The sequence below is a fragment of the Chelonia mydas genome, chromosome 16, assembly GCF_015237465.2.
Source record: "Chelonia mydas isolate rCheMyd1 chromosome 16, rCheMyd1.pri.v2, whole genome shotgun sequence".
Classification (NCBI taxonomy): domain Eukaryota; kingdom Metazoa; phylum Chordata; order Testudines; family Cheloniidae; genus Chelonia; species Chelonia mydas.
The window spans coordinates 18,787,583-18,802,293 of NC_057857.1; the positions used below are offsets into that span (position 1 = coordinate 18,787,583).

Genomic DNA, 14,711 nt, shown 5'->3' on the forward strand with positions numbered 1-14,711 from the left:
TCAATGGGACTTAAACACGTGCTTAAGTGCTTTCCTGAACTGGGGCCTTAGAGGCAGTAAAGGGCAGGATAGATAGATAGATAGATAGATAGATAGATAGATAGATAGATAGATAGATAGATAGATAGATAGAAAAGCAAATTCTTAAAACATATTTGCAACAATTTTGCTACAAAATCAGGACTGACCCAGAAGCTGTTCTACACAATGACCTCTCCTGGACTGCAGTGGGGGGTTTGTATGCAGCATAGCTCCAGGAGCAGATACCTAAAGTAACAATGATTCTTTAGTGCTTCTTTTTTAACATACCAAGCATTTCATTTTTTTTAGGGAAAACCTTTCCAATTGGAATGCTTGGAAGACTTTTAAAGGGATCTTTTAAATGAAGGAAACAGAGGAGCAACCCCTATTTCACAAAGTTTGCTAAGAAAAAAGACTGCCCACCATTCTGTTCTCTATTGCACTTGCTGTGGACCAGACTCTGATCTCAGTTACACGGTGTAAAACCAGAGTAGCTCCACTGAAGTCAGTGCAACTTAAAGCAAGTGAAATTGAGATAAGAACCTGGCCCATAGCCTTTAGCCTGTCTGCTCACCTATCGCCCGGTGCTGTGGGCACCTCTGATCCAAAGTCTACAGTCATTATTCAGGCAAATAGGTAAATGTTTTGCTGGTGTAAAGACAAACACTGAGTGAGGACCTCAGGACTGGCCTCTTATAATTAAATACTATGGCAATAATTCACTGCAGTCTAATTTTCTCCACCATAAAGAAAATGTATGAGCAACATTAATATTGTTTATTATTTAGCCAGGTTTTTTATATATTATTACTTATGCTTGCATATTATTTGCACAACATTTAGATGAGACAGTGATGGTCACTGTATAAAAGTCAAGAGAGAGAAACTTACAAAACACGGGTCTCTATTGCACCTGCATCAATCAAGAGTCAAGCTATTAACTTCAATGGAATTACACTAGTGTAAAATGAGCGTAAGTCAGGAGAGAAATCAGCCCCCATGTTTTTTCCTGTACATTCACCCAGCAAATTACTCCCTAAGGAAATATACTGCCCTCAATCCATTGTGGGAATCAAGCTGAGTTGCATGCATGGATTAAATTGGTCCTTAAATCACACCTCTGCCAACAAATAGTTGCTTCAAGAAGAAATCGTTTTAAAATAGATCATTTTTCTCTTATGATCCTTTGATTCTAAGAGACCGTTTCTGGTTCAAAAGTGATTGCACATAAGCATGGACCAAAGTAGAGCTTTTCTAGCTTATCGGCTTTACAAGAAGCAGACCAGCGAGGAATACTGGAATTCCCATTACTGTAGGGTGGGTATTGTAGTGGGAGAGGAGGGCAGAGAGAGATTGAATATGGGAACATTTTAATTTCTCCAGTTTGTTTTTTCTGCCATCCGTTCTCTCCCCTCCCCTCATTCCCTTTTTTTGTTCTTTTGTGTCTATTTTGAAGGCACACATTAAATCTCCCCCCTTATGCTCCGAATTGACTTACTGTCACATTGTCCATGTATATTGATTGAGACTTAGATTTATTTTGCTGCAATTTGTAAATCTCCTGCCCCTCCACAAAATCCATATTATAAAGAAATATGTCAAAATGAGCAAGCTTCTGAGATTCAATTTCTCTTCATTAGCTGTGGGGGAACCCACTGGAGTTGGGTCTCAGATATTACTGAGGGGTGCAAATTCTGATCCCAGAATTAGACTGTGTGTCACAGGGAACAATGTTTAAAAAGTCAAACAAATATACACTCCAGTTACAGTCAGCGTTTTCTTACCCCACTGCTAATTCCGCTGTGATCCACAGTAGATCCAGATTTAATGATGGGGGACGGGGTCTGAGTCCAGCCACTACATCTGTGTCGCTGACTCATGCAATCAGCTTCCCAGGGCCAATGAAGAGAGTGTCAGAAGCTTGCCCATCAGCTCATCACCTACAATTCCTTGTTCTTTTATTCTTTGCTTAGTGAATTAATCCGATTACCATGACAAAATCGTCTTTTCACTCAGAAAAAAATGCCCAATGAGAAAGCATTCCCTAACATTTTACTTCTGTATATCCTCTATCTCCAGTGCCAGCCACCTTTTGAGTATCACAATAACTGACACCCAAAGTACCCTCCAAACTAAGGACAAAAGACAGACCGCCCACCCACATTGTGTTCTGCCCTGGATTGAGGGCAGTATATGGCTACACACACACTGCAGAGATGTAACATCACCTACCCCTGAAATGCAGCCCCCTCTGGGGTGAAATGTGACAGCTCTTTAACAGCACACAGAACTCCTCAGGTCAGTTCAGGGAATCAGGGCAGAAAGTATGGAAATCACCCAGCTATATAGCTGTAACTTCAGATGATCTTTGACTTCTTGCTTGCCAGAATCAGATAATTCTCAGCAAATAGAAGCACAGTAAATATCCAGGATATGCTGCCCCTATCTGAGATTTCTGGGACGTTCCCAGCCCCTGGGGATCATTCAGCGCTGTATTTTGCCTAATGACTTTTTTAGCATTGGTAATCGAAAACAACTGGATCTGATTAGTAATAAGCTTTGCATTAGAGCTCTTTGAATCATTGTTACGTGGGTGATGAGGGGAGGAGAGAGTGGTGCATATTTGCACTGTAGAGCTATGGACCAACATGCCTGTATCATATGCAGTACCAATAGCAATCTTAATCATTGTACCAATATGGGGTAGAGGGGAAAGTGAAAGAAAGTAACTTCATGGAAACCAATGAGCTCTACCTGTATAGTTCTTGCCACTGTCTCTGTTTGCTCCCACAGCCTTAAAACCCAGACTTTGACCTGTACATGGACAGTACATAAATTAAACTTCTTATATTTGACTTCCATCACTCCTCTTTTCAAGACAAACAGCTTGAGAGATGGCGAAGTGAAATTAAAAATTTGCACGAAGGGCTGGATTCTGCCCTCAGCAATGCTGAAGACAAAGGAATTCCTCCGGATTTACCCCAGTGTAACGGAGAGCGGAGTTGCCCTATGTGAGCACACTGGGCTCATCTCAAAAGAAGCCAACAGTTGCTTTAAAAAACTGCTTTGCTGTAAGGATCATTTTTTATTTTATTTATTGAGCCAGACCCTGAGGTTCTTAGTTCCTTTCTCTGGTCTCATGTTCTCTGATGTTCAAAGCCCTGTTGAAGCCACTGGAGAGAGACCTCAGGAACTGGCCTGTTGCTACTGGGATAAAGTAGGCTCTGATTGGCATCTCTTTTAACCCTCATGTGCTGGCTTTCCTACCCATCCCCAGCACCTGCAGCCCTTGGGCACTATGCCCACTCTGGCATACAGTACCTGCTACGTCCTCTCCTCCTCTCTGTGCCCCTCTGCAGCGGCCATGGGAAATGGGCCACCTTCTTCTGCTCCAAGCAACTCTCCACAACCCAGCCACCACCTCCTCTGCTGTTTGCCGCTGCTGCATGGCCAAAGCCTCTCCTCCCCAGCTGGCTGCATCTGCTCCTCTCCTGTGCCTCCCTGGCGTGGCTGGTCACTGGTGCTGCAGGCAGGCAGGAGGTCCCTTTAGCGGTGGAAGGGAGGCTTTTTATGCTTTTCTTCCTGTATAAATCAGGATTGGAATGGACAATCCCAGACAGGACTTCCTGTGTGTGTTGCTCGCTGATAACGAGCTCAGAGAACAGAACAAACACAGCGGACAGCTCACAGCGGGCCGAGAGAAGGACAGGGCCTAGGGACAAGGCAGAGCTAGCAGCCCTCGTGGGCTCCCCCGTGACACCCCAGTCATAGCGAGGGGGGGGGCTAAGAGCCTCTCTAGGCCACTTCCAAGCCGTGTGGTGCTAGGACCCACAGACTGACAGAACACGGACAGCTCCAAGTGGCTGCAGTGAGAGCCCCTCTCTGGAGCTCCCCAAGCTACTCTGAGGGTCACCCTCAGACCGGGCAGATAGATGGGGGGAGCTTTTCAGAGACGCTGGCATGTCTTAGCTTTTAGCAATGAGCCTGGCTGCCCCTCCGGCTCTGTGTTAAACCCAGACCCGCTGCCTAAAAAACAAGGTCCCGTCACACGGCTTTGGGATTGGCGCTGGGGGGAGAGCTGGGCACCACTTGTGCGCCGAGTGGAACTGACCCCCCCCCGCCCTCCATCCCGGAGCACACCCCGATGCTTTCCATGGACATTCTGGCTGCATTCAGGCCAAGACCAAGTGGGACTCTTTCTAGAAGTGTTAAACCCCGCCCGGAACATAGCATCCCTTTCACTCCCACCGCACTGAGATATTTAAACACACGGGCTCTCAAGTGGCTGATGGGTGAAGAAAACCTACCCACCCCTAAACACCTGGTGAGCCAGAAAACCCTGGCCAAGCTACAACTGCGTTGGACAGAAGATAATGAGCCTTTCCTATCTGCTTCATCAGTTGGAACTCATCCCAGGGCAGCAGTGACTGAAAGCCAGTAGCATCTGCTGGCTGTCCGGCAGCCTACACAAAATGAGTCTCAGTCAAGTTCCCAAGGGGGAGGCATGCATGTCCCCAGCTGGTGGCTTGCTGGAAGTCAATGCTCTCACATGGCCTCTCCAGGTTTAGTTCAGGGCACGCTGGTGGGAGAAGCTTGCACAGTCTATGCTGTGCCTGGATTTGGATTAATATCTAATTATATCTATTATTAATTACTGCATCTATTCATATCTAAGTATGGAATTATACATCACAATCATTAAGGGATTTTTTAAAATTCTCACAATACCCCCTGCGAGGTAGAGACGTGTTAATCCCATTTTACAGATGGGGAACTGAGCTACAGGGTAGAATAACAGGTTTCAGAGCAGCAGCCGTGTTAGTCTGTATTCGCAAAAAGAAAAGGAGTACTAGTGGCACCTTAGAGACTAACCAATTTATTTGAGCATAAGCTTTCGTGAGCTACAGCTCACTTCATCGGATGTATTCCTGAAGTGAATTCCTCCTGTTCTTTTAGGGTAGAATAAGTGACTTGTCCCAGATCACACAGGAAGTCTATAGTCAAGCTGGGAACTGAACCTAACAGGTCATCCTTCCTCCCTTAGCATTTAGTCTAGAGATCGCCATCTGGCACTTTAGCATCCGCTCTACATTCATTGGGAAACAGAAGAAGAAAACATTGGGATGCATAATATAATAGCCCATCAGAACATGGGAATTTTGTCCCCAGGGCAACCCACCAATATTTTCATCAATATTTTGTCAGGATTTCAAAATTCTCCACAATCAAAGTTCAACTACCACGGCTGGTACAACTACCAGTCGTAGCCGGTCGAAGACTGGGGGGAGGGGGTAGAAATTCATGTATTTTTCCCTTTTTAAAAATACTGAAATTCACAGCTTGGATTAAAAGAAATGACATTTTGAAAACCATGCTATGCCTTGTAAGATATTTGAAACTGTTGCTCATTTTACCTAATCCACCTGAAAGGTAAGAATCCGAAAACACAGCACATGTCTTTACAGCTGCGCTGCCTCCCTTTCTCTGTGCTGGTAGGGGTGAGATCTTTACTTATACCTGTGCTCATTTACATCTTGATTCAGTCACACACATAAGCATGTCCAGACACCCCCATTCAGTGCAGCATTTACTCATGTGAACAGGCTCATTGAAATCACAGCAACTATGCGCATGTCTAAAGTTAGGTGCATACTTCAGTGTTTTAAGGCCTTGAGATAGCAAAACACTTTAGCATGTGCTTAACTTTAAGCACACAAGTGACCCCATCCCTATTTGGCAAAGCACTTAAGCGTGAACTTAACCTTAGCTGAATCAGCTGACTGTTTATTTCCCAGATTTACTTATTTTCCTTAGTGGGAGCCTTTTCACTGTTATTTTTACTACCATCATTTTAATCTGATATTTTTAACAATATGTCATTTCAAACTGTGTACAATTCATTATTATTATTAGCATTGTTTTCCAAAGCATTTATTTGTCACCCATCACCATGGTATCTGGGTGCCTATTGCGTAGTGCATGTTGTCCCGAATAGTGTATTTACGGCCTTTTCCAAAGTCCATTGAAATCCCTGGAATGACTTCCATTGACCTGCGTGGCCTTTGGATCAGGCTAAGGCAGAGGCATTATACACTGAAAGCAATACAGAATTGAAGCTAACCAGAGCTAGGAGGACAGCATAATGTCAGATCAGAGACCCCGCACACTGGGAAGTTCAGATCCAGAGTTCATCTAATGCTCTATAATGTGCAGTCATGGGTTCAGTTCTGCAAGGTGCTGAGTACGCATGTGAAGTGCTGAGCAATCTCATGTCCCAAGATCCCCAGGTCACCAAACACAACCCCCCCCCCCCCCCCGAGTTTTGGGAAAGATCCGATCCAGACTCAGCTCCAGCAACTACCTCTAGCTCTAACCCATCCTTTCCCACGTCTTCTCGCTTACTCATAGCAATAGGTCACAGTCCATTGCTGAGAGCCTATCAGCCACCCACCCAGCAACAGATCACAGGGAGACAAGTGGAGAACTCTTCTTCTGACCTCTTCGTTCAAGCCAGCGGGAATGAAAATGTGATGTGTGGAAAACATTTCCTGTTTACTGAAATGTACCGTTCACGTTAGCTGGTGAGGCAGGAAATGGTCACAAGAGGCCACAACATTGTGTATTTTTAAATTCGAAATAATGACACTTCATCTCCAAGAGATTTGTTATCCTTTTGTGGAGGTCAGGACTTTGGGGGGGGGTGTGTGCGCGTGTGCGTGTGTGTGTATACATTCAAAGTGCTGTATTGATTGTAGATAGTCCTGCAATCCGTGTGTGTGTGTCTGTGTGGGTGCATTCGAAGTGGTGGGTGGGTGTGTACATTCACAGTCCTGTATTGACTGGAGCTACTCGGGACCGCAGTCCACATGTGTGTACAGTGCCGGGCTGAGCTGCTGCTTGGGAGGTGCTCCTTGGTTTGAAGGGAGGCGCATGCTATACCTGCAAGAAGGGGCAGCCCGGTGCAAGCTGAGCGAATGGCGGGGCAGAGAAGGTCCCCTGTTGGAGGTGCTCAGGCTAGGGCACTTGTGGGAAATAATGAGTGCTGAAGAAAATGAAGACAACAAAGAAGCAGGGCTTCCTAGCCCATGGGAAGGACAATGAGCAAAATGCTGTGGGCCAAACTCTGCCATTTCATCTGTCTTGAGCAGGGCGTACGGCGCTTAGGAAGATAAACCTTTAGGATCGTTTAGCCTGCTCTCCTCAGGCACCCCACCCCCTGTTGGGACAGTTTGGGTCCCGGGGCACATGCAGGGGCAGTCCTTACACCCTGCACCCAAAGGTTTCCATGTGGCCCCCTAGGAAGTCCACTAGGCATTGGCATGGAGATCAAATCTATCAGCTCAGCACTCATATGCTACGCTGATGGGCACGACAGAAAAACCCTAAGAGAGAGAGATAGAAGCCAGGACATTTGTTTTCCTTGCCCCTGTGGCTGTGTTCTATCTCAGCGACACTCCACGGTCCTGATCCTTTGTCTCTGGTGGCAGCTGACGTAGAAGAACCACTAGCTAATTTGTTCTGTTATTGTCCCACTACAGGAGATCCATTTGCTCATAAATGTTTATTCCCCCTAACTCCAAAGTCTCATCTCTTTTGCAGTGAAGCTGAATTCTGCCTGGTTTGAACTTTTAGTTTTTGGAAGCTATTGGCACGAATGCAGCTGGTCCCCAGTAGGATATACTTGCCGCAAGATTCTGTTTGCTCGCATTTTAATCAACAACCTGAATGATTTTCTGGGAGAATATTATTCCATAAAAAGGTGTGACATTTTAATTAACGTCTGCAATGTCGTATTAAAAGAAGCAGGGAGCAAACTAAAGCAGATGGCAAAAGCACCGTTGCATGCCATGGAGCTTTAATTTACAAGATTTCCACTCTTGCAACTCCTTTTATGCCACTTGTCCTTGCTCATCTCACATTTGCTTCAGGCACCTGTGTAGGGCCACATCCTCAATTGGTGTAAATCAGAATAGTTCCATTCGCTTCAGTAGCGCTATGCTGACTTACACCAGCTGAGGATCTGGCTTGTGATTCTTTAGCATTGAGCTTTGCTAGGTTTACAGAAACCTTGCCAGTGAATTAAACAGTAGCTAGGGTGCAATGTAAATCCTTTGCAGGCTTCTATGGCAACACGTTGAATTTGGGAGGATTAGCTAGTGATTGGGCTTGGGCCTTGGTTTCCTGTGTTCTAGTTCGGTGATTTCTTGTGTGATCTTGGGAAAGGTATTTAATCTTCGTGCCTCCATTTTCTCATCCAGGGATAATAAAACCTACAGTGCAATCACGGGGGTGTTGTGATGCTTAACCAAGTGAAGTCTATAAAGCTTTTTTTAGATTAACGCATGAAATGTGCTACGTAAAGGTGACTCCTTTTATTCCAGATGACATGGAACCCCACTGGTTTTCTTTCCCGTGTTAAAAAAAGAAATCAGATACTTACCTGAGCTGGAAAAGGTGGCTGGAAATGGGATTTTAAACCTGAAACGCTTTGGGGACCCTGGGAAAAAACAAAATCTTTCCGCGCTGGGCCTCCATGGCACCTGGCTAGCGGCTCTCATCCTTTCATGCCTCATTGATTTGCTGGGGGGGCACACCTGTCAGCCAGCAGCACAGCAGGTGTTCATCACCTAGGAGTGCCTGGAGTGAATAGAAAACACTGACATGAATGCTGGGCTCCAATATGCCCATGTTGCTCCCACTGAATTCATAGCCACACGTGCACATCCAAGAACCTGGGCCCAGTGCATCACACAAAACTTCACCCCTAGAGTACATCCTGTGTCTGATACATGCTACTTGCCCTGAGTTGAACTGCAGCTATTCTTATCTTTGTCTTTTCTTTACTAGGATTCTCATAGTGGATATAGCCAGGGATGCACTGGTGGGTTATGATTAAAGCCACCTCTGGGATTTCTATGCACACTGCTCAATAATTGCACAGGGGAATCCCAGCTGTCCCAGAGACATTCCTTCTGACAATCACAGTGGAACAAACAAGGCAGAGTCTGAGAATCCATCCCAGATTTTACAATGAACCTAGCACATGCTAGGCCAGAACTTTGGGAGTTTAGGGAGTGCTGGGTAACTACCCATGCGGAGCAGACATGGTTAATAGAGCGCTTTGAGGAAAGGAGCTACCACAGTGAACCTGGTGCCCCACAGTACAGCTGGTCAAAAAATGGGGGCGGGGGGAAGCCTGGCAAAAATGAAAGTTTGGACAAAATATTGGACAAAAATGAAAAAGATTTTGCCAACTTTTCTCATCAGAAGTTTGGGGGCTTTCACAGAAAATCTGAAAACTGTGGGGTGAAAAAAAGCAACCAACAATTGGCTTTGAAAACAAAAAGAGTAATTGACATCAGACATTTCCCATGGCAATTTGTTTTGATGAAACAGCCATGTTTTGTTAAGAAAATAATGAAATAACATCAAACAAAATGAAACAACAAACAAAAAATGTTTCAGTGAAGAATTTCAGCCAGGTCTGAACAACATTTCCCAGCTTTTCTCAGCAGGAAACCGCACAATGCACTCAGGTACTAAGGTGATGGGGAATGGAGGACATGTCAATTAATCTGTCTAATCTATCTGTCTGAGGGATTTATAACATGGCCAAGAGCGTCAAAATGGCTAATGATTTGGGTTGCCTCAGCCTGTGGGTGTCCCAAGTCAGGGCACAGGAGGTATTTCACATTGGGAACCAAACAACTGGAAGGACCAGAAGGAGAAGTCACTTTTGGACTATTTGGCTGCATGTCATTGGTGTTTGTGGTGGGGTTTTTTTTAATGCTCTTATTTTAAAGAGCCGATCTCAAACAAACTTTTTTAAAATAAACATTCTGGAAACTCTGTTCTTTCCCATATTGTTTCAACTTGCCTGATTCTTGTTATCAATTCATAGTTCCCAGGAGGTGCTTCCGAGCTGTCTGAAGATATGAATTAGAAAGGGTTTCTAAGTTCCAAGATCAAAGCTGCACCTTTACATACCAAAGGAAATAGCTAGAAATATCAGATTTTACCCCATCTCATTCAGAATTCAAGTTTAGCACTTCTTGGGGCAGGAACCATCTCTCATCTCTGCTTGTACAGCACCTAGCAAAATGGGGCCCTGAGCCCTAACTGGGCCATCTAGATGCCAGCAGAATATAAATAAAGAAAGGATTCATTAATAGTCTGATCCAGCTGCACTGAAATCAGTGTGAATCCTTCCATTTGGATCAAGCCTTTTATTGCTACATCTCCTAATTTAACACCATGAGCTAATCATTATTGATTTATTATTTAAAACATTAAACTCCCTGGGCCCAGTCTCACGTTGGAAGTGATAAGGGTTTTGACCAACGGCAGCCTGAGGATCTGATCCCACCAATGCTGACTTGCATGAGCAGTCCTTGCGTGAGCAAATGGTCCCATTGACTTTAGCAGAATGACTTGCTCAGCTAAGGACTACTTGGGTAGCTAAGGGTTCACAGAGCCTGGATTTAAGGCCCCTATTCAGGAAAATATCTCTGTTGTTGAGCACGTGCTTAAAATTAGATATGTGCTCATGTGCTGTCTCGAAAAGGGAGGGACTGGAGCACATGCTAAATGGCTTTTCTGAATCAGGACCCAGGTGAGAACGATATGCCGTGGAAAGTGCTCGACTGCATTCTCCCTGCTGCCACACCACAGTGGAAATTGTACAGCAGCATTCTCTGCACCGACAATGACTCTCCATAGAGCCAGGCTCTGTGTAGCTAATGTATTAAGTTCAAGGTGGCTGTTGCCAAATCAGACCCCCACGTGCTATTAACCTTGCCTCTTGCTTCTGGTATGTTGCTGATCTCAAATGAGAGTTCCAGGGAAACCAGATACAAGAGAGAGGGAAGGCTACAGAAGAGCTTTGCAAAGTAATGTCTTTCTCGCAGGCTGGGAAATCTGGGTGTAGCAGGGTGACTACCCCTCTCCTCCCCTGAAGGGGTTAAAGCAGCCCTGCAGAGGGCTGTGAATGGGAAAAGCAGGCTCATTGGGAAAGCAGCCACGGCTGGGGCCAGCTTAATCAGGGTCCAGCTGGCCCTTATAAGAGGGCTGTGGGCCAGAAGCAAAGACAGATACTCTCTCTACCTTCCTAGAGAGAGAAGGACCTGAGAAGGGTATCTAAGGTGGAGCAAGGCTGGGGAAGGGCAGAGGGTGCTGGGGAGCTCCAGCCTAGCAAAGCCCCGGGCTGCAGGCCTCGTGAAAGTCCTATGAAAGGGTCCTGGGGCAGCCCAGAAATAGGCAGAGGCAGCTGGTCCAACCTCCTTGCTGATGATGAGTGGCTATTACAGACAGCAGTCTGCCCCAAGGAGCAGGGGCTAGATGATGACCAGCAGTAGCCCCTTAGGTAAGGTGGGGATAGAGGGTTGGGGGTTCCTCTGAGTGGGGAGACTCAGATTGTGGGTTGCTGCGGTGGGCAGCACCCCTGGGTAAAGGGCACCGGGGTCCGGGAGGGACACGGGGGACAGCGGTGGGCGAGACACCAGCCTGCAGAGGGCGCTCCTGGCCGGAAGAGGTAATTCCCAGGACGACCAACAGGAGGCGCCGCCGCGCCGGTCAGTCGCTGCCCCGTGACACTGGGTCTAGCAACAAACACAGAGTAGGAAAGCGGGGCAGAGTGAGTTATCAGAGAAATGGTGGCTGAGATCTTTGAATGCTGCCTAGGAGATTCAGATCCCTAATTCCCATTCATTTTAGCAGGAAGTAGGTGCCCCAATCCCTTTGGCAGCATAGAAATAATCATCCTTTATTTGAACTTTCTAATATCATGCATTCTCCAAAATGTCTGTAAAATGGAAACAAATGTCATGAATGTAACAAATGACGCAGCACTGATGATTCAGCTGATATGCATTTGATGAAGTGGCTGGGAAGGGAATGAACTCATCTTCAAGCTATATTCTCGGTGGTCAGCCCTTGGTATTCTTATTTGTAGAGTGATAGGGCCTGGGATGGAAAAGAGAAAATCCGTGGCAGTAATTTCACAGCCACTCTTGAGCCAAGCTGACTCAATAAAAGTTTCCTGGTGGTTTTCTTTATCTTCTCTTTGGTGTGGGATAATGGTTCATGTTTGTCTTGCCAGAAAGAGTTTTCCCTTATCTCAAAGATATCTCCCTTGTTGGGGCTAAGGTGCCACAAGTCCTCCTTTTCTTTTTGTGAATACAGACTAACACGGCTGTTACTCTGAAACCAGAGAAAGGAAAGAAATGGAAGGTGGGGCAAATCACATTTGTGGTTTCAGATGTTTCTCTTTGTACGGCTGGGCACTAATGGGCTGTGTTCAGAAGAGGCATGATACACACCAAGGTAAATAGCTTTTTTCCAGGGCTTAGCAACTTGTAGGATTGGGCTCTGAAGACCTAACCTAGTTCTCATCTTTCACTGAAGTCTATGATAAAAAGGACTGCCGAAGCCTGAACAAGAACCTGAGTATTTCGTCCCAAATTATTTACATTTGCCAGTTTACATTGGTTGAAGATAGGGCAGTGTGTGTGCATTATACATCTATTCGTTGAATGTAAAAAGATTAGATCCTTGAATTTACCTCCACCTGATCAAAAACTCAGAGAAGTAAAACTCTCATTGACGTCAGCGGGCTTTGGATAAGGTCTGTAGTGAGGAACTCTTATATTATAAAAACATACATAAATCCAGTCATTAATTTCATGCAGTTAGTTTCACCTATCTTTCATTTCCATTAGAAGGTTCTGTACAAACAGTTAACCATGACTTCCATAATCACCCCACTAATGTTTTTGGAAGCAAATAGACCTTAATGTTTGTCTCTTTCTTTTTTTTTCATTTCCCCTTAGTTTTATATCAGCACAGGATATGTCAACAGATCATTACCTAATGGTTGATATCTGCTGCATGCTGTCTTGAATTACATGCATCATTCTTCCTTTTTTTTTTTTTAGTAACCACTTGCCAACAAAGTGTAACTCCTAAAAGCCGAGCTCCTCTTTCAGCAAATAAATAAAATATACGTGTGGAATGTTCTGTAGTAAATGACATTAAATGATCAAATGAGTATAAATAAATCCCAGACACTTCCTACACTGTGTGAATGCAGCAAAGAAACATTCCCCTGCCCCCCCGTTTCCAACCTTAATGATCTGCTTGTCTGGTGTCTGAATATTTTTAGAAGTAAATCAAGTTTAAATGTTTAAAAATCAGTGTGTTGCCATTGCTTCTCATATAGGGAACCTGATGATTATGCAGGTTAATGAAAGCTGCCTTCTGCCGTTGACTCCAATGACTTAAAATCCCTTCAAGGTTGGGCCTCTACGTAGCACTGTGAGGTATGGCTCCAAAAAGGAGATAGGTCATCGAAAAAGGGTACAGAGAATGAAATTCATCCCTGTGCAGCAAAAAGCCCATGCATCATTTAAGTTCTACACCAGCCCATAGGACAAGTTGGATGAGTAAGTGGGACTTAAATGATACATAGGGATTACTCACCATAGGGCTGAAGTAGGCCTTCAGTGGTACGTTTGTGTTGGCTCTCCGCACAGAAGTGGATTTGACCCCATATGAAGAGACCTTACAAAGAGAAGGCAAGTATTTTCCTCACCTCCTCAAAACAGAGCCCTTTTATGAATGGCACAAGATGGGATTAGAATCCTAGAGGCTGTTTCTGTGCGACACGTCCCTCAATCTCAGCAGTGATAGCATGCACATCACTGAGCATCCGATTCCAAATATCTTAATAAAGATATAGAAAAACTGCAAAAGAAAAGACAAATTCGGAAGCACAGAAGAAAGGAATAAACACCATGGGTAGACAGAGGCTTGATATTCGATAATGATGTGGTCATAATAAGTCAACAAGAAACGCTTTGCAGGATGAGATCTATTACTGATTAATAGAACAGTACTGAGCAATGAAGAGTTTTCCTTATTGAAAACCTTGTCGCAGTGAAAAATATACTCTAAGGACCTAACTCTGATCTTGGTTGCACAGGTGTAAATCCAGATTAACTTTCCTTCTGGAGCAGTCTATAGAATTCAATAGACACTAAACCAGTAGGGTTCTATAGAAATGAACTAGAGAGCTATAGATATTATTCAAAAACCTACAGAATTGAATGGAGCATGATCTTTTTCTATAGAATTATTAAAGCCACCTGTAGTGTGGAATAGAGAATTATACCCCTGTCAGCAAATTCTCTCCATTGCTTTAAAGACTCTATACAAAAGAGGCTCTCTGTCTTTCATAGAATATCATGGTCAGAAGGTACCTCAGCAAATCATGTAGTCCAACCCCCTGCTCAAAGCAGGGCCAATCCCCAATTTTTGCCCCAGATCCCTAAATGGCCCCCTCAAGGATTGAACTCACAACCCTTGTTTTAGCAGGCTAATGCTCAAACCACTGAGCTATCCTTTCCTGCCTTTCCTTCTGACTTGACTGGATTTGCCCCAATGTAGCAGAGAAGCAGAATTCAGTCCCAAAAGTCATGCAATGAATGCAGAAGTCCAAACTTAGGAAATAGGAAGAACAACAAAAAAGAACTGTTGATGGGGTTTTTCTTTGAAATTTGACGTGAATCAAAATGGCCACAGCCATGTATTTTGTTGAAGCACTTATCTCAGCCAAAGGAAGAGGAAATTCCCAAGAATGTGTGTTCGTTAAAAATATTAACTAGATCTAATGATTATTTTTGGTAGCTAAAACT

At 44.6% G+C, this 14,711-nt stretch overlaps 1 protein-coding gene across 8 annotated transcripts in view; it reads right to left on the reverse strand.

Annotated features, from left to right (window-relative positions):
• The window catches only part of EGFL7 (EGF like domain multiple 7), a 30,708-nt gene extending 27,045 nt beyond the window's left edge, over positions 1-3,663 (reverse strand). The window contains exons 1-2 of one of the 8 annotated variants that reach the window (XM_037879783.2): positions 3,343-3,662; positions 2,776-2,835 (exon numbers count right to left, since the gene is read on the reverse strand). The gene's annotated coding sequence lies outside the window, so the exon portion shown is untranslated. Of the gene's footprint in view, positions 1-1,805; positions 1,830-2,253; positions 2,347-2,775; positions 2,836-3,342 lie in introns of those variants that run through there. The other 7 variants (XM_043530745.1, XM_043530748.1, XM_037879781.2 and 4 more) reach the window with 7 other exon arrangements.
• Positions 3,664-14,711: the final 11,048 nt, after the last annotated feature.